This window comes from Sciurus carolinensis, unplaced genomic scaffold, assembly GCF_902686445.1.
Source record: "Sciurus carolinensis unplaced genomic scaffold, mSciCar1.2, whole genome shotgun sequence".
Taxonomy (NCBI): Eukaryota; Metazoa; Chordata; class Mammalia; order Rodentia; family Sciuridae; genus Sciurus; species Sciurus carolinensis.
In genome coordinates this window covers 700,249-720,132 of record NW_025920150.1, presented here as the reverse complement: position 1 = coordinate 720,132, position 19,884 = coordinate 700,249, and the positions used below count along the sequence as shown (strand labels likewise).

The 19,884-nt window shown below is 40.7% G+C and overlaps 1 pseudogene; it reads right to left on the bottom strand.

The window, feature by feature from the left end:
* Positions 1–6,746: 6,746 nt before the first annotated feature.
* On the bottom strand, positions 6,747–7,362 carry LOC124974476 (SREBP regulating gene protein-like; annotated as a pseudogene).
* Between the last annotated feature and the right edge of the window lie 12,522 nt (positions 7,363–19,884).

Sequence of the window (19,884 nt, the reverse complement as noted above, 5' to 3'; positions counted from 1 at the left end):
CCAAAAAAAGAATTGCCATTTTTTGTTGCCAAACATGCTATGCTAGGCAACTGTTGGGGTACAGAGGTGAAATTTTCTCATGGGAGAAGCATTTCCTACATGACATGGAGTCTTAGGGTAAAATAGAATCTGTTTGGTCATTGTCCATATAGCCTGGCCCATAACAAAACCAGGACTAAATATTTCGCTAAGAACTTCTATTACTAACTTAATAGAAGATTTATATAGAAAAAGCTAATGTATTTAGATACAATGCCTATTAAGTGTATGTGACAAAAATGAAATATGAGGATTATGAATTCAAATTTTCAGGCCTCTAATATTAGACATTTTTATCCATATTTTGGCCACTTCTTCAACAGAAGCCAATTCTCAAATGTGAGTCACAGACTCAGTGAATATACCTGCATCTCTCCCAGGATTGGTTTTCTAACACGTTAGGGAAGAGACCTTAGGATATATGGGTGAGCCTTCAATGTTCAAGGAGTATGGGCAGATAAAGGACTGCAACAGGCAGTTAGCTCATATTTTCTATTCCAGACATTTCTGCTTTAAATATTTTACTAGCTGTGGATAGAGCTGGGAAGGCTTCCAGTGGGCCACTGCAAGACACATCTTTACTCTGTGGTGTTCATTTATCCAAGATGTAACTTACCTGTGTTAACATTACCCCCTTATCAGCACAAGTAATTAAGAGTAGGTTATAGTATTTCTAGAAATTCAGCACAACACCAAGAAGCACAAGGAGGAGTGCAAGCAGTCAATATTGGATTACATAGTGAGATGATGCCTTTACAATGTTTATGGCCTATAATGTTAACCGAATAAAGGGGGAAACACCCTGTGAGTGTCACACAATTGTATCAGACTATTAAACAGTACAATAACATAGAGAAGTTTATTTAGTTCTCACAAATAATTTTGCAGATCTATACAGTGAAAAGCTAGACTGACCTAGGGGTAAAAATCCTTACACTGAAAACAAAATATCTTTTAGTCCCATAAATCATATGTAATCAAATGTTAAGGGAAAATATTCCATAACCACGTGGGTTGTGCAGAATCTATTTAATGTCATATGCATTTACTTTTTAGCCAAACTGGGCAAAAACAATGTAACCTTTTGCTTTTTTATGCATTTCAAAATTCACTTATATCAATGTTCCTTTCCACCCCAATTCATTCCATTACCAAACAGGAATGAGATAATGGGTAAGAATAGTATTCTTGATTGTTTCTCTTTTTTCCCTTTGGAATAAAACTTTTTCAAAATGTTTTTAAAAAGTTTTGTTAAATCTTTTTTGAAGTTGGAAGGATAACAAAAGTTATAAATTTTTCTTCAAGCAAAATAAATAAGTAAATAGTCATTAAATGTCAGTAATTCATCTTAATTATTAGTTATCCACTTGGTGAGGATCTTACAGTCATGTATATAAGCACTGCCCAGGGATATGCCCAGTTCTTACTGTCACAGGAGCAGCGACTATGTCCCACATGCTGGACCTTTCTTCATTTTCTTCTCTCCTCAGTCAGAGGGTATGATAGCCAGAAGGCCACATGATTCAATGATTCCCATCTCCTGGTATCTATGTCACCTTTGTGTAATCTCCACCTTCACTTTAACAAGGTGGTCAGTGTGACCAATACAATATAGCATATGTTAGAAGTGACAATGTCACTTTCCAGATCAGGTTATGAAGGACACTGTGACCCACTCTTCGTTCTGCGATTGGGTCATTAGCTCTGTGTTTAGCCAGTTACAATGTCTTGAGGACACTCAGTGAGCCCTTTGGAGAGGTCAGTGGGCAGTGGAGATCTGCCCACAACACTCAAGGGAGGGCTCAGTTGACTGCAGCCTCATGAGAAATCTTGTGGCAGAATCAGTCAGCTACTCCACCCCTATTGCTGACCCTCAGAACCCGTGTGAGAGAACATGTTGTGGTTTGTATCTGGAATGTCCCCAAAGTCTTTTGTGTTGAAGGCTTGTCCCCAGTGCAGCAATGTTCAGAGGTGAGACTTTTGGAAAGAGATTGAATCATGAAGACTCCCCTCTCATCAATGGATTAATCCATCCTCAGCTGAAAAGATTATTGGTAGTTGGTGGGACTCGCTGGGGGTGAGTCCTAGAAGGTATTTCTTGTCCCCTGCTCCTTCCTGTCTCTTTCTGCTTCCTGGCAGCCATGAACTCAGCAGCTGTCCTCTAACATGCTTTACTGTGATGATTTTTCTGCTTCGGAGCCAGTTGATTGAAACTGTGGAGGTCCAAAGGAAGCCTAGAAAAATAGGTATGGCTCTCACAATGCTGCCTAGATTCTCCTCTCTGAGCAGAACACTGTGTTTTCAGAGTAGCGACTGCACTGGTTTCATATGCAATCTCTAAATCAAGTCAAGATTGGGTTTTCTATGCAGAATATCAGTCCTCATGGTGATGAAAAATATTGAGCATTAATGTCTTCTTAACACCTCTCTAAGGAATGCAGCTCCCAAGTGCATTTCACTTGGTCCAACAGTTCCACCTGTGTCCTGCTTCACAAGGACATCTCACAACCTTCTCATGAGGGTGGCAGACATTCCAGTGTTGGCCCACTGACAGTTGGTGTTAGGTAACGTTTCTCAGAAAGAGTTAAGCTACTTATTTAGTTCCTTTGTTCATTTTTTCCTTCTTTTCCTAGCCCTTTCTAAAGAGGATTTGAAGAGGCCTAAAATGTATAATCTGGTTTCATAGGATGGGCCCAAATTTATCTCATTGTTTCTTTTCTGCTTTGTCCTAGGAAAACTGGAGCCACAAAGATTGGGCCTTCTGGTCCAATCTCAGAGAATGAGTTCCTGGAGGTAGGCAAACCAGCAGTGATGAAGAGTACAGTTTTCTCATGAATTTGGGTGAGGTAGTTGTTCACAGGGCCTTTCTCAGCCTTCATCATCTCTATCAACATCGGTTGTGAGCAGGTCCCCTCCAGATCTACCCCATTCTTAGTAACAGAAAAAAACTAGAAGCTATTGCAAAGGCCACTATTGGACAGGAAACCTGAAGTTGCCCAGGGAAAGCCAGGCCAGGTGAAGAGAGGCCTTGTATGTTCCAGACTCAGGCCTGGCAGCAAAGGCAGGACTGCAGAGGCATCCCTGTCATCTGCCTGCAGGGACCTCTGGAGACCTAACTGTGGCAGAGTCAGATGGCTGCCTAGGTTACTAGGTCAGCTTGCATTTTGCAGGGAGGAGGGACTTGGAGAGGGATGACAAATATCTCCCTGATATCCTGGCAGAGCTCTTCCTCAGACTCACTGACACTTCCCAGAACTCACTGACACTCCCCCTAGAATCAGTTAAGGGACTCAGGGGACCCCCAAGAAGGGTTGGTGGCAACAGTGATTCAACACAATGACTATGGGAGATGGAGGAAGGTGGAGTCAAGAGGATGTGGTGGTCCAGCATGGAGACTGTGGAGGGACAGCCAAGGATAGCAGAAGGTCCCTGTCTCTGGCCCAGGTGCCCCTCATAATCATGATAGTGATTGTCTTCTGAGCATGTGTGCACTTGTCCCTTGCCCTAAACCTCCAACTGGGGAGGCAGTCATCTTTCCTTCCTTGGGAAACTGAGACCCAGTATGTAGGCAGAATGAAAGGGGTTGGATGTGTCACAAGGAGCCAGTGACTTATTGGGGCTTGGGGGCTATATAAAGGGCCTCTCATAGTAGAGAATAGTTCTCCCAGCTTCTAAGCATTCCAGCCTCTTTCTCACTTCTCTTCATTCCCCCTATGGAGGATGACAAGAAGAGGCCTTCCCTCAAGACCTAGGTCTTCATTCAGGTTTTTCTCATGGAGACTTGAGTGAATCACTGAAGGTTCAAGGTAGCTGTCCACCTAGTGTTCCTTCTGGTGAGAAAGGGACCAGGCAGGTAGACAAAATGACAGGGTCAGTGTCTCTAGACATGATCCCCATGAGTGATTATTTCCCTCCACTCCCCACACAATTCTTTCCTCCAGAGTCACTGGGGACAGGTAGCCTCTGGTCTACCCAGTCCACACTAGTTTTACCCACACTGCTGGCAATGCATCCTAAACTTTACTTACCCACTTAAACTCCCTCACTGTCAAGGACAAAAGGCAGAAGTTCAGTTCACCAACTTGTTTCCTCTCAGTTTGCTGGGAAATTTCTGAACCATGCACATTCACATGGCACCTGATGAATTTGAACTCTTCACCATACAAGAAAATGGGTCCCCTCTTCCTTGAAATATACTCATCTTCTCTTTCTCCTCTTTGGTTCTGGTCCATTTGGCTTTCTCTCTGCTTTAGAGGCTTAAAAGGAGACTGAAATTTGACTCCAGGTTCTGGGGAGTTGAAAGTAGCATCCGTGGCTCAGGTGTCAGCCAGTTCTGGCTTCTGAAAGTTGAAACTACCATAGCCCACCAACAGTGGCTCCAGCTTCTGGAGAAGTGAAAGAAATTTCTATAGTTGTGTCACCAAAACCTGCTTCATGTGTGAGAACTCTCATCTCATCAGCAGCTATCCAGAGATGCCTGACCCTGGTTCTGGCTTCTGGGGAGTTGAGAGAAACTCTCATAGCAGACTAGCAGTCATTTCCAGCAGCTCTACTGCTGTGATACTGGCATCTGGGAAATTGAGAGAATTCCCATAGCTGAACCACTGGATCAGGAGTACTTAGTTAGAGCCCTGTCTTTTTTGTCTTTTTCTTGCACTTGGCATGTGTCATCCAGGTTCTTTACTCCAATAGACTCGTCCATTTCATCTTATCACCTTTCCTTCTGGCCCTGCATATGTAAGTTTATATTTTGTTTGTTTGGCATATTTAACTCAGCATTTGTGGTAAACAGTTTCTGAATAATTCATAGACTATAATCATAGGGTTAATTGTAGAAGCTGTTAGTAGCTCTCCACCTCTGGTTTTTGTTGTTGTTTTTGTTGTTGTTTTGTTTTATTTTGTTTTGTTTTCCTCTCTCTTTCTTCTACCTTTACTAAGGTAATTTCTTGTTCAGGGTCATTTGATATTTTTGTTATCTCAAACAATCCTAGCTAGAATGTACTATTTACAAGTTAGCACATACATTCATTTGAAACAAGAAAATAAAAATTTTAATAGTGTCTCTAAAATATAAGACACCATAAAATCATTGTTTTAATGTCCAAAGGGGAACTTGATTGATTTCTTTCAAACCTGACACCCTGAACAGATCCCTCTGGAGTCCAACCTCTGGTATCGCAGGCTGCTCTTGCCCTCCTGTGACTTGTCTATTATCAGAGCCTATAGAATGAATGTTACCACTCTATTTATGTGGACATTTGTTCCAGGGATTGACCCCTCCCTAGGACCACTCACTGTGGGACATCAAATTTACAGAAGTCTTAGATATAGGAAACACTGACAGTAGTCCAAAAGGGTTCCTTCTAGGTTATCTATTGTATAATTGGAAAAAATTCAAACTAGGTATAGAAAAATATACTTCTGCAACACTGCTTGGTCTCCATATGTGCTTGATAATCAAGAAGGATGAGCTCCTAGTTTTAATACCATTAAGAACTAGATCTCTACTGCAAAAGACAAAGAAAACAGACAGAAGTCCCTTATGTGCAGGTTTTTATGGCCCTCAGTCAAGATACAGAAAGATTACAAAAATATGCAAGTAAGACTTCTATGGCCACACTGGTAAGGTGAATAGCCTGATTGTCCCCACTTGGGAAGACCTGGTCCCTCTTGTTCTTACTGAAAAATAATTCTTCCATGAAGTGACAGGGTGCAAATGCCCATAGGGGTCCAGAAATCCAGATTGTTATCACATCAAAGGAGCTGTGAGTCTTGTTTGGCATAGCAGGTGATTGACATGCCTACTTTAAAACATTTCTTATAAACAATTTTAAAATAGTCCTCCACTTGCAATGATAGGGATCACCTACAGATTTTAGTGACTTCCTTTCTTCTCAATCTCTGCTTGTACTAAAAATAAAGGTGTTTTCAGAATTGTTAGCACAGATTTTTGCCTGGGTGACTGGCCAGCCAAAGCTGTATTTATCTTTGTTGGATGTTTGAGGAATGCAATGTCTATTGTTTTCTGTATTTTAGGCATGATGACTCTTAGTGTTTTCTTTCTTAGTGTTTTCTTTTTCTCAAAGAAGCAAGTGAAAATGACTGACACCTTGATTTTCATGGGTAATATACAACCAACTATACATTAAATATAATTAAGATAAATATTTGTAAAACTAATCATATAATTCAAATATGAAAACTATATGAGAGAGGTAAAACAGCTGAATCATTTGTATGTTAAAATATGTTTTTACAATTTTCTTGAATATATTCAACTATAATGGTAAGGCATTTTTCTACATACAACATCATGTGTTTCCTACTATTCCAAAGGAATCTAAGAAATAATTTTACAGGGAAGATCTCAGATCAATATAGAAGTGAACACCTGATGTCTGATAAACACAAGTTCCAGATCACTGTGTGGGTGCTAATGCTGAGTCTCCCAGGAAGACCAACACCACTCCCAGCTCAGCTTGCAGTTCTTTCCTCTGGCCCAGCCAGAGGTTCCAGTCTGCTTTATAGAAGAGCTATACCAGGTGCAGCCCAGGTGGTAAAGCCAGTGGACAGCACAGGGAGTGGTCACAGTCAGAGTATCACCACACCACCTTGTCTCCTTGCACTGGATTGGCCTGGACACTTAAGTCTGACTCTGTGCAGTGCATTCTCTGGCACTGTCTCAGTGCCTGGGCTACAGAGTGCCATCACATGGGGAAGTGATTGAGAGGGGTCTCTCCCTAGCAGAACTTGGTTATAGGGTCCTGGTAGGGGTTCTCATGCTGCACATTCTGGGAAGAGGTCCTGCACTTAGCCAAGCACAATTGGAAGTGATCTTCCACAGCCATAAAGAGGCTCTGGAGTTCCACAGCTGCCCTGTTGAGGAAGGACTCCAGGAGGAGTTGCTTGTTGGATTGCTGACCCAGGACATGCAGTACTGCAGGTGCTGCAGCAGCCATTAACCAGGCAGCTATTGCAGCAGTACTGCTTTGTGCTGGGGATGCTTGACATCACAGCAGTCATTGGTCAGTATATTCTTCCTTTCACAGACATACCCTCAGTCATCCATGATGAGGTGCTTCCCTTGAAAGGAGTGCTGGCACTGAATTCTTGGCTGGCTGCTATTGCCCAAGTTAAATTGCACTTTCCATGGAATGGATTGATCTTGGTCTTGAGGCTGGAGGAGATTCTGACCTCTCACTGCCCTCTTTTCCTGCTTCAAGAGCTGCTGAGGACTTAAACTAGTCAGAGCCTGAAGACCAGGGTCAGCACCGACCTCTTCTGCAGGAGACAGCATCACACCATGGCAGCCAGGTTCCCCATTCTTGTGGTGATTGGGGTTACACTGGGGAGCAGAGCAAAGTCAGAGCCTGAGGCCCAGTGGCATGGCCCCTTCATGCCTGGCAGCCCCACCACTTGCTGAAACCCTGGCCCCACAGTCCACAGCCCATTTTGTAAGTTAAAATATTGAAACATCCATTGCTAATCATAAATTCAAATATTCTTGGCTTAAGATCTATAAAAGACAATATATTTGGGTCTCTTAAATGTGTTTTTATAAATTGTATGTAAAAAACAGCAAAAAATTTATATGTGAAAAAGTAAAAATGTTGACCTTCTTCCTGGGTGTTCATTCAAATTACTAAGAATTAAAACCAATTCACATATAATTCAAGATTCTAAAAAGTAACACCTGAGGAGCCTTGACTGACCTTAACAGTAGGAATGCACTGCACTATCTACTTAGTCTGGAATGTCCAAGAGGAAAGTATACCCAAAGACAATTGTGTCATCTTATGGGTACAAGAAAAGTCATATGCAAAAGACTGGGTTTAACTTTAGGGGTCTAAACCCCAAAAGTGGGGACCCATCCAAGTCCAGTAACCCATTTCTCCAAACAGCTAGATCCTGTGAGTCAGAGAGTATCAAACTGTTTAAAAGCAATAGCCATGACTCCTTTGGTAGTTAATAGGGCCTCCCATTTAACCTTGGGACAGCATGTGGAGGTCCAGCTCCTCCCACCTGTCACCCCATATCATATTGTAACAATCCCAGCCAGTGAGTAACATGAGTGTCTTTATTTTACAGAAAAGGAAACAGGTTTGAAAATGTACAGTAACCAATGACTCTTCAGTCAGAAAGAGACAGAGCCTACCTGGGGTGGCCCCCTCAGGCCAAGATCAAAGAGGATGTAGAGCTAAAACACAGTGCCCAGGCTCCATTTCTCTTTCTGCTGTATACTGACCAGGTTCATCCCAGGAACCCCAGATGTGTTCACTACTGGAACCACTTGCCATGATGCCCTTGATTTTGCCCTTGAAATGGCCAAACACTTTTCCCTTCAGTCTGAGGCAAAAACTCACACCTGCCCTTTTATGCCCTCCTGAGAAAGGTTCAGAGTGAGCCAGCCATGCCACGCCAGCCAGCAGAAGGAACAGTTCCTCACAGTGTCCTTCCTGGCAAGCCCACGGTCTCAATAGAGTGTTTTTTATCGAAAGTTGATAAAGGACTCCAAGAAGCTCTGTCACCTTCTCTATCAGCTTCGAATACAAGGATGAAAGATGACCCTTTTGAGATACCTTAATTACAGTCCTGTAGATGCAATGAAATGGGCTAAATGAGATTCTGATATCTCATTCAAATCCATGGCGCATACCATCCCCATGCAGCTGCCACCACTGACTCTCACAAGGGCAGATGCACAGAAACGGCCCTGAAACAAATATGTGGGACCTCATACAAGTCTCCTGTCTGCACATTTCAGAAACAGATGTAAGGTGGGGACTGAAACAGAGCATGTAAATTCACATACACTGAGCATGGATTGCACTGCAGGCCAGGACTCTTCCCCATCAGCAATCTCTTGGCCATCACTTGACAAGATTCTACATCTTGCTGGCTATTTCCTCAACTTTTCCATGCAGAGAGGGAAGGAGAGAGGCTTAAATGAATCTTCAAAGGTCCTTCACAGTTCCAGGATCTGAAACTGAGATGCCTCTGTCAGCACCGCCTGCTGACTTGTTCCCCACTGAAACTTTCCTAACTCTAAAACTCTGAGGCTCCAGCAACACCTTCCTACCACTGATGAATACTCAATAAACACCTGCTGTGTACCAAGGGTATGTGAGGCACAGGGATGTAATTCTGAACAAACTGATACTCCCCTCCTGGGACTTATGGCCAGGTAAGTAACATACTTATCTGGAGCTGAGAAGACTGAGCTCCATACAATGCCTCTCCTCTGTGGAGTCTTCCCCTGCAGTCCATCCCACCCTGGTCACTTTGAGTGGACTCTACTGTCACACAATAAAACATTCTAAAATAACAGGTTTTGAGGTTGAGAATTTTGCCTTTATTCTTTGCCATTCTTCATCTCAGCACACAAGGGAACTTCAGAACATCTGCCCCGAGCCCAAATGTGCTGGGAGCTGGAATTTCTATTCCACATGAAGAGGAGGGGACTGAGGATTTCCTGAGAGTTCAGAGGCACAAACAACAAAATGCCTTGTGGTCTTCATTTTTCAAGTGTTTTATCCAGTGAGTCACACCTACTTTTCCCACAAATAGTTCAAAAGAATCAACTCTCAGTATATCCTCACATAGTGACTCCATGACAGGCAGTTGAGAAACTTCATTCACTTCTGTCACATGACTTGTTCATAAACTAAGCACAGACCAGTGGGACCTCTTTGTCCCCTATCTGCAGCCTTCAAAACTTATGGTGAAGTTCAGGCCTGACTTAGTTTATCCCCAATTCTACCCATGTCCCAGACAGGCCAAGAAGACACAGGACTGAGTCTCTTCTCCCCAGAATGTGCCCTGTAGCTCCACTACCTCTCACAATGGTACCCTCTGTACACTTGGAGAGTGTCCCCTGCTGTAAGCACAGGCTCCCCATCTCAGGCAACTTTCTTACCATCCATCCCCACCCCTATTCTAAATCTTTCTTTCCAAATAGGGATAACCACTGATCTTGGGTTGTGAAGTCTGTCATGTGTGTATAAAACAGGAAAGTGTAATGGGCCCCTGGAGGGTGAGAGACTGGCATTCCTCACCTGCTTCTACTTCCACTGTTTTACCTACAGCCTCAGTTTCCAGCCCCCTGGAGTTCATCTGCAAGCTCTTGGCTAGCCTAACCCTGCACAACACCTGACACTTCTGAGGGTCTCTCACTCAGCTTGCAGTTCCAGTCATTTAGTTCCTGTGTCATACTGACTATCCCCATTCTGTCCTGGATCAGATGTTAACCAAGTAGGAAGGGGGAAGAAAATGAGACTCTCTACCCTGCAAAGGTAGAGGCTGTTCCCCACTGAAACTTTCCTGACTCTAAAACTCTGAGGCTCCAGCAACACCTTCCTACCACTGATGAATACTCAATAAAGACCTGCTGTGTATCAAGGGTATGTGAGGCACAGGGATGTAATGCTGAACAAACTGATACTCCCCTCCTGGGAACTCTCTTTGAGAGTGTAATAGCACAAATTCCTGATTTAACAGATTCAAAGATAATTCAATTATTCATCTTCAATCAAAATATCAAACTAAAAAATGGAAAGCCAATGTTATGGTTTGGATGTGAGTTGTTCCCCAAAAGCTCAGGTGTGAGACAATGCAAGAAGGTTCAGAGGAAAAATGATGGGGTTGTGAGAGTCTTAACCTAAGCACTGAATTATTCTCCTGATAGGGATTAACTGAGTGGTAACTGAAGTGGTAGGCTGTGACAGAAGGATGTGGAAATTGGGGCATGACTTTGGGGTATATGTTTGTATCTGGCAAGTAGAGATCTCTTTCTGCTCTCTGATCATCATGTGAGCTGCTTCCTTCTGCCACACTACTTCTGTGATGCTCTGCCTCACCTTAAGCCCCAAGGAACAGAGTCAACCTTTTATGGATTAAGACCTCTGAAACTGTGAGCCCTCAAATAAACTTTTCTTCCTCTACAATTGTTCTGGTTGGGTCCTTAAGACTCAGCAGAAAAAAAAATCTTTCTAAAAAACCTAAAAACTTCAATTTTTGGATTCTAATTCCAAAGAGAACACATGAAATAAATGATGTTCAGAGGAAGTATGTGTTTAAACAAAGCTGTTTTGATCTGAACTCTCCCTGAGGCTATAGGCCAGGTTTGTTGTGCACCACACCCTCAGTGCAGGTTTGTGTGCTGTAAGCTGAGAAAGGCCAAGCAATGCCCCACATGGATGCTCAAAGGCCAGGCCAGCATGCCACTGTCCCCAAGATCCCTCCAGGAGCATCATGTCAGAAGAGCACATCTTGTACATCTTTCAGCCAACTACCCAGCACCTGGCAGGAGCTTGGCCTGGGCTGCTGCAGGCCCAGTCCTGCCCTCACCATGCTGCTGTGCTGCAGAGGCACCCGATGAGCAACAGGCTCCTTGCTGAAAGTGGGATGGTGATATTCATTTCATAATCCTCGCTGAGGACCAGCAGCTCTCAGCAACAGCCCAGAGGCTCCCCCTGACTAACAGCAAAAGGAGACAGGGACATTTCGTGGGACAACCTAAGTCACTTCAACCCCTCAAGTACAAAGCCAGAATGACCTGGTGGGAAATCAAATGCTGGATGAAGGGGGAGTTGAAGATCCTCCAGGAACCCCAGTGCCTGTATCTTCCCCGGGATTTGCTCCTGACTTTGGTCCACCTCCACCCTGTCCTTGACCCCTGCATTAGAATTCCTGTTTACTTCCTGACTTCCATTGCCATTTCCTATACCTGCTGAACCATACACAGCACCTCAGTCCACCCCCACCTGTTGGGACAAACCAACAATTTTTCTGATCATTCACATCTGGTCTCAAGGCTAACTCCAACTTTAATGTGAGACCATCACCATTTCCTACACATCAGGCTAGAGGAGTTCTTCCAACCACGAACTGGTGACATAACTTCACCCACATGCCTTCTGTCTGAAGGACAAAATATCTTCTAGTCTTGGTAGACACCTTCACTGGATGGATTGAAATATTTCCAACTAACAATAAGGGCCTCTACAGTTGCAGCCTTACCTTCCCAGGAAATAATTCCATACTTTGGCTTGCCTGCCTCCCTCCAGTCTGATAATGGTCCCAAGTTTACTTCATCTGTTACCCAGGAATTGGCTAAAATTTTAAATATAAAGTGGAACTTCCACATTTCCTACCATCCACAATCTTCAGGAAAAGTTGAGAGGACAAATAGAACTCTGAAGGCAAGTTTTACAAAATTATCTATAGATACTCACTTAGATTGGATTAAGCTCCTCCTTTTGACCCTCCTCTGGATCTAAGCACTACCCCAAAAAACCCTTATGCTCAGCCCCTTTGAACTTCTTTATGGGTGACCCCCTCCCCCACCCACCATTCAACTCAATTACCTAGATTTCCTCCTAATGTTCTGAAACCCCTCCTAGTTCACCTCAGGGCTGCCCTCTGGAAGTATGTCCACATTCATCTTCCCCAGTCCCAATCTTCAGGGGCCTCTCCTATTCCCATAGGAGATTTAGTTTACCTCTTCCCTTCCCAACCTGTAGCCACCTTAAAAGAAAAATGGACAGGCCCCTTCAAGGTAATTTTAACCACTCCCACTGCAGCCAAGTTAGAAGACCACCCCTCCTGAATCCATCCAAGCAACTTGAAGCTTGTTCTTGACACTGCCTCTTAGCACTCTGTTTCTACAGGCCCCACCCAACTCCACATTACCTACCTTCTTGCCATTCCTGAGGAAGCTGCTGAGCCACACACCCTAAATTCCTAATGTTCTTTTCTCTAACACCCTTTCACATTTTCCTAACAGCACTCAGAGATGAATTAAATTTATTATATTCACTCCCCATTCATCTTTCTTCTCAAGCATTAGACCTCATTTAGGATCTTTGGTTTCAAGGGACATTTATTGACTTTAACCCCTACTCAAATTTCTTTCATCTGAGTTTTCTGCATATTGTCTTTACTTCACAAGCAGCCACTCTGGACCCAAAACAGTGGAGACAAAAATGGCTGAATGAGAACCCTGTCCCTGTAGTTGAAAAAGTTAATGACTTGAACCTGGAAGACACACCCCATGCCATGGGGACAGGTTAAGATAGCAACAGAAATAATCAAGGAAAAATTGAGAAAAATGGGTCAACTCATTATTCATACTAATAGATTCCTCATGCTGATCTTCATAATATGTACAACTGTGAGCATGACAAATGGCATAGAAACTTTCTGGTCCCACATTCCACAGCTGGCCATTGCTCACCCAGTAACTCGATTGATGTTCCCCCTTCAGTTTATATCAATTCCACTTCTTTCCCGCCTGGTCCTTTGTTAACTCCTGGGTCTTCACAACAGTTTTTGTTTAATTATTCAGGGTTATACTCCCAACAGCCACTTTGCATCTCCCTCAATAACTCATATTGTTACCACACTGGGCCTCAAACATGACTTACAGCTTATGTCCCTGAGAAACAGGATCAAAAGGCCGGGCTTATTTTCCTCACTGGCAGAGGCTTTCCTGCATGGCAGAAAGCTAAGGTTACTTATTCATTAAATAGACCCCTCTACTCTTACCAAGAGCACTGGGATGCTTCCCATGAATTGTTACAGTGGTCTGGATGTGTTATATCCCATCCCCAAAATCTTTCTGTTGCCAGAAAGCAGGTTATAGACTGGGGTCTTCACAGGGAACTGATTAATGCCAAAACTAGAGTTTGGGGATGGAGATTATCTCATGGGGCAACTTAGATCATGTCTGTAGAGATGTTTTATATTCCAACTCCACTATTTATTGGTACAAGGGAGAATTATCACCTACGGCCTTGAGAATGGACTTTGGACCAATTTAGGATGCTATCTGGAAAATTGGTCTAACTCAGATATTTGGAATGGTGATTTTTTATATTGTAACCCTGAAAATGTTACCCATTTTGATATTTCCTTTCTTATGGAATCCTATCTCGCAGCATGTGTATTAAATCTGTTCTATTGTCCAGACCCATTAAAATATGACATGATACCTCATAAAATATATATCATGTTAACTGTGAAAACTGCATGTTACAACAATGTATTGATCAGACTTTATGGCAAAGTTCAGGACAAACTGTTATGATACTCAAAGACCAGTAGCCTCTTGGCTCCCTGTAAAATTAAAAGAACCATGGCAAGAAACACCTTCAGTAGCATTTATGCAAGTGTTGCTATGACACCTAAAAGGCTGTACTAAATGTTTCATCTGGTGACTGACAGCTGGCATTGTTATCTTGGCTGGGATATCACCTCTGCATCTACTGCAGTGGTGGCACTGCACCAGCAGGCACAAACAGCTCATTTCCTTCAACATTTCTAAAGAATTTTACTGAGACCTGGCAAACTCAAGTACATATTGATCAGGAAATTTTAGATGAAATTTAACAATTAAAAGATTCTGTTATATGGCTAGGTGAACAAGTACAAGATTTACAATCGGCTTAGAGACCCCAATGTCATTATAACATTACCCAATTTTGTGTTACTAGCGTTCCATACAATGATACTGAGGTTCAGTGGCAAATTGTATGCAATCACATAATGGGACTAGATCCTTTTCATAATGCCTCTTTAGATGTGTTAAAATTACAATCTCAGGTTCGGACCATGGCCCATGCAAAAGTACCTACTCTTGATAATACAGAAGTTTGGGACAGTTTAGCTGAAGGAATTTCTTCTCTGAACCCTTCTAAATACTTTTCTACACATGTAACCGGGTTACTAGTTATAACTATACTGTTAATTTTGTTTGTTCTTATCTTGCATAATTTGTCAAGCACTATGGAAGTGATTAAAGTACCAGGAAACTAGGATTTCAAGGCTAATCATGTTTGCTATGCTCTGAAGGACTCACACTCCTGAAATCATAGAGAGTGCTCCCTAAATCCAAGTAGGACCCATGACCCTAAGGACAATAGGGTCCCAAATGCATTATCTGCTGAAATTTTACCTTTAGAATTAGAAAATCAATTAATCATCACCATTCTCATAATTGCCTGATTTCACTGTACTTTCTCCTGCCTATTCTGAATTCTGTATAGGAACAATTTCATTTTTTAAAATTTGCTTTTATTGTAAACAAAAGGGTTACACCTTGTTTCTCTCCTTGTACATGAAGTAGAGGCATACCATTTGTGTAATCATACATTTACCTAGGGTAATAGTTTTTAATTCATTCTGTTAAGTTTTTCTTCCCCTCCACCCCTCCCACCCCTCTTTTCCTTCTATACAGTCCCTCCTACCTCCATTCTTGCCCCCTCCCACACCCATTATGCGTCATTGCCCGCTTTTCAGAGAGATCATGCATCCATTGGTTTTTTGAGATTGGTTTATCTCACTTAGCATGATATTCTGTAATTTCATCCATTTGCTGGCAAATGCCATAATTTTATTATTCTTTATGGCTGAGTAATATTCCATTGTAAATATATACCACAGTTTCTTTATCCATTCATCAATTAAAGGGCATCTACTTTGGTTCCAAAATCTGAGTATTGTGAATTGAGCAGCTATGAATATTGCTGTGGCAGTATCACTTTAGTATGCTGATTTTAAGTCCTTTAGATCTAGGCCAAGGAGTGGGATAGCTGGGTCAAATGGTGGTTCCATTCCAAGTTTTCTAAGGAATCTCCACATTGCTTTCCAGAGTGGCTGCACTAAATTTCAGACCCACCAGCAATGTATGAGTGTACTTTTTACCCCACATCCTCTCCAACACCTATTGTTGCTTGTATTCTTGATAATCACCATTCTAATTGGGGTGAGGTGGAATCTTAGGGTAGTTTTGATTTGCATTTCTCTTATTACTAAAGATGTTGAACATTTTTTCATATGTTTGTTGATTGCTAGTAGATCTTCTTCTGTGAATTGTCTGTTCATTTCCTTAGTCCATTTGTTGACTTGGTTATTTGTATTTTTGTGTAGAGTTTTTTGAGTTCTTTATATATTCCAGAAATTAGTGCTCTATCTGAAGTATGAGTGGCAAAGATTTTCTCCCACTCTGTAGGTTATCTCTTCACATTGCTGATAGTTTCCTTGCTGAGAGAAAGCTTTTTAGTTTGAATCTATCCCAGTTATTGATTCTTGCTTTTATTTCATGGGCTATGGGAGTCCTGTTAAGGAAGTCTGATCCTAAGCCAACAATTGAAGATTTGGACCTACATTTTCTTCTACAAGTTGCAAGTTCTCTGGTCTGATTTCAAGGTCTTGATCCATTGTGAGTTGATTTTTGTGCAGGGTGAGAGATAGAGGTTTAGTTTCATTATGTAGCATAAGGATTTCCAGTTTTCCCAGCACCATTTGTTGAAGGGGGCTATCATTTTTCCATTGCATATTTTTGGCACCTTTGTCTAGTATAAAAAAATTGTATATATTTGGGTTTGTGTCTGTGTCCTCTAATCTGTACCACTGATCTACCTATTTTGGTGCCAATACCATGCTGTTTTTGTTACTATTGCTTTGTAGTATAGTTGAAGGTACAGTATTGTGATACCCTCTGCTTCACTCTTCCTTCTAAGGATCGCTTTAGCTATTCTGGCTTTTTATTCTTCCAGATAAATTTCATGATTGCTTGCTCTATTTCTGTAAGGTAGGTCATTGGGATTTTAATTGGAATTGCACTGAATCTGTATAGCACTTTTGGTAGTATGACCATTTTGACAATATTAATTCTGCCTATCCAAGAACATGGGAGATCTTTCCATCTTCTAAGATTTTCTTTAATTTCTTTCATTAGTGTTCTGTAGTTCTCATTGTAGAGGTCTTTCACCTCTTTTGTTAGACTGATTCCCAAATACTTTATTTTTTTTCAAAGCTATTGTGAATGGGGTAGTTTTCCTAACTTCTCTTTCTGAAGATTCATCACTTATGTATAAAAATGCTTTGGATTTATGAGCATTGATCTTATATCCTGCTACTTTACTGAATTCACTTATGAGTTCTAAAAGTTTTCTGGTTCCTCTAAATATATAATCATGTCATCAGCAAATAGGGATAGTTTGAGTTCTTCTTTTCCTATTCATATCCCTTTAATTTCCTTGATCCGTCTAATTGCTCTGGCTAGAGTTTTGAGAACAATGTTGAATAAAAGTGGTGAAAGAGGGCATCCCTGCCTTGTTCCAGTGTTTAGGGGAAATGCTTTCAGTTTTTCACCATTTAGAATGATATCGGCCATGGGCTTAGCATAGATGGCCTTTACAATATTAAGGAGTGTTCCCACTATCCTATTTTTTCTAGCGTTTTGAGCATGAAGCAATGCTGTATTTTATCAAATGCTTTTTCTGCATCTATCACAATAATCATGTGATTCTTGATTTTAAGTCTGTTGATATGGTGAATTACATTTATTGATTTCTGAATGTTGAACCAACCTGGCATGCTGGGATAAAACCCACTTGATAATTTTGTATGCGATTTGCTAAGATTTTGTTGATAATTTTTGCATCAAAGTTCATTAAAGATATTGGTCTGAAATTTTCTTTCCTCCATGTGTTTCTGTCTGGTTTAGGTATCAGGGTGATATTGGCATCATAGAATGAGTTTGGGAGGGTTCCCTCCTCTTCTATTTCATGAAATACTTTGAGAAGTATTGGAATGAGCTCTTCTTTAAAGGTTTTGTAGAACTCGGCTGAGAACCCATCTGGTCCCAGACTTTTCTTTGTTGGTAGGTTTTTGATGACTTCTTCTATTTCATTTCTTGAAATTGATCTATTTAAATTTTGTATGTCCTCCTGGTTCAGTTTAGGTAATTCATATGTCTCTAGAAACCTGTTGATGTCTTTGAGATTTTCTATTTTGTTGGAGTATAGATTTTCAAAATAGCTTCTAATTATGTTTTGTATTTCACTTTTGTCTGCTTGTGATATTTCCTTGTTCATTCCAAATTTTAGTAATTTGAGTTTTCTCTCTTCTCTTTGTTAGTGTGGCTAAGGGTTTATCAATTTTGTTTATTTTTTCAAAGAACCAACTGTTTATTTTGCCAATTTTTTTATTGTTTCTTTTGTTTCAATTTCGTTGATTTCAGTTCTGATTTTAACTATTTCCTGTCTTCTACTACTTTTGGTGTTGCTCTGTTCTTCTTCCTCTAGGGCTTTGATCTGTAGTGTTAATTCATTTATTTGTTGATTTTTTCTTCTTTTATTGAATGCACTCCATGAAATAATTTTCCTCTATGCAATGCTTTCCTAGTGTACCAGAGATTTTGATATGTTGTTTCTTTGTTCTCATTTACCTCTAAGAAATTTTTAATTTCCTTCCTGATATCTTCTGTTATCCATTCATCATACAATAGCATATTGTTTAATCTCCAGGTGTTGGAGTAGTTTCTGTTTTTTACTCTGTCATTTATTTCTAATTTCAATTTATTATGATCTGATAGAATACAAAGTAGTATCTCTATCTTCTTTTATTTGCTAACAGTAGCTTTGTGGCATAAAATATGGTCTATTTTAGAGAAGGTTCCATGTGCTGCTGAGAAGAAAGTGTATTCGCTGTTTGTTTGATGGTAAATTCTATAAATGTCCATTAAGTCTAATTATTGATTGTGTTATTGAGATCTATGGTTTCTTTGTTCAATTTTTGTTTGGAGAATCTTTGCAGTGGTGAGAGAGGTGTGTTAAAATTACCTAGTATTATTGTCTTGTGGTCTATTTGATTTATGGAATTGAAAAGGTTTTGTTTGATGTACATGGATGAGCCACTGTATGGGGCATAGATATTTATGATTGTTATGTCTTGCTGATTTATGTTTCCCTTTAAGCAGTATGAAATGTCCTTCTTCATCCCATCTGACTAATTTTGGCTTGAAGTCCACATTATCTGATATGAGGATGGATACTCTTGCTTTTTAGCTATGTCCATGTGCAAGGTGTATTTTCCCCATCCTTTCACCTTTAGTCTGTGGGTATCTCTTTCTATAAGATGAGTCTCTTGCAGGTTGCATATTGTTGGATCTTTGTTTTTAATCCAATCTGCCATTCTATATCATTTGATTGAAGAGTTCAGGCCATCAATATTCAGGGTTAATTTGAGATATGATTTGTATTCCTGGTCATTTGGTTCATTTTGTTTTTTTTTTGATACAACTTGATTTCTCCTTTATTTGGTTGTTCCTTTAGGGTAGTTCCTCCCTTTGCTGATTGTTTTTCATATCTTCCTCATGGAATAATTTGCTGAGAATGTTCTGTAATGCCAGCTTTCTTTTTGTAAATTCTTTTGGCTTTTTTTTTTATCATGGAAGGATTTTATTTCATCGTGAAATCCTAAGGTATGTTTTGCTGGGTATAAGATTCTTGGTTGGCATCCATTTTCTTTTAGAGCTTGAAAAATGTTGTTTCAGGCCCTTCTAACTTTTAGGGTCTGGATTGAAAAATCTGCTGATATTTGTATTGGTTTCCCCCTAAATGTAATTTGATTCTTTTCTCTTGCAGCCTTTAAAATTCTGTCTTTATTTTGTATGTTAGGTATTTTCATTATAATGTGACTTGGTGTGGGTCTGTTTTAATTTTGTGTATTTGAAGTCCTATCAGCCTCTTGTACTTGATTTTCCATTTCATTCTTCAGATTTGGGAAATTTTCTGATATTTTATTGAATAGATTGCTCATTCCTTTGGCTTTTTTTCTGTAAACCTTCCTCAATCCCAATAATTCTTAAATTTGGCCTTTTCATGATATCCCATAGTTCTTGTAGATTCTGTTCATGATTTCTTACCGTCTTCTCTGTTTGGTCAACTTTGTTTTCAACATTAAATATTTTGTCTTTGATATCTGAGGTTTTGTCTTCCAGGTGTTCTATCCTATTGGTTATGCTTTCTATGGAGTTTTTAATTTGGTTTATTGTTTTCT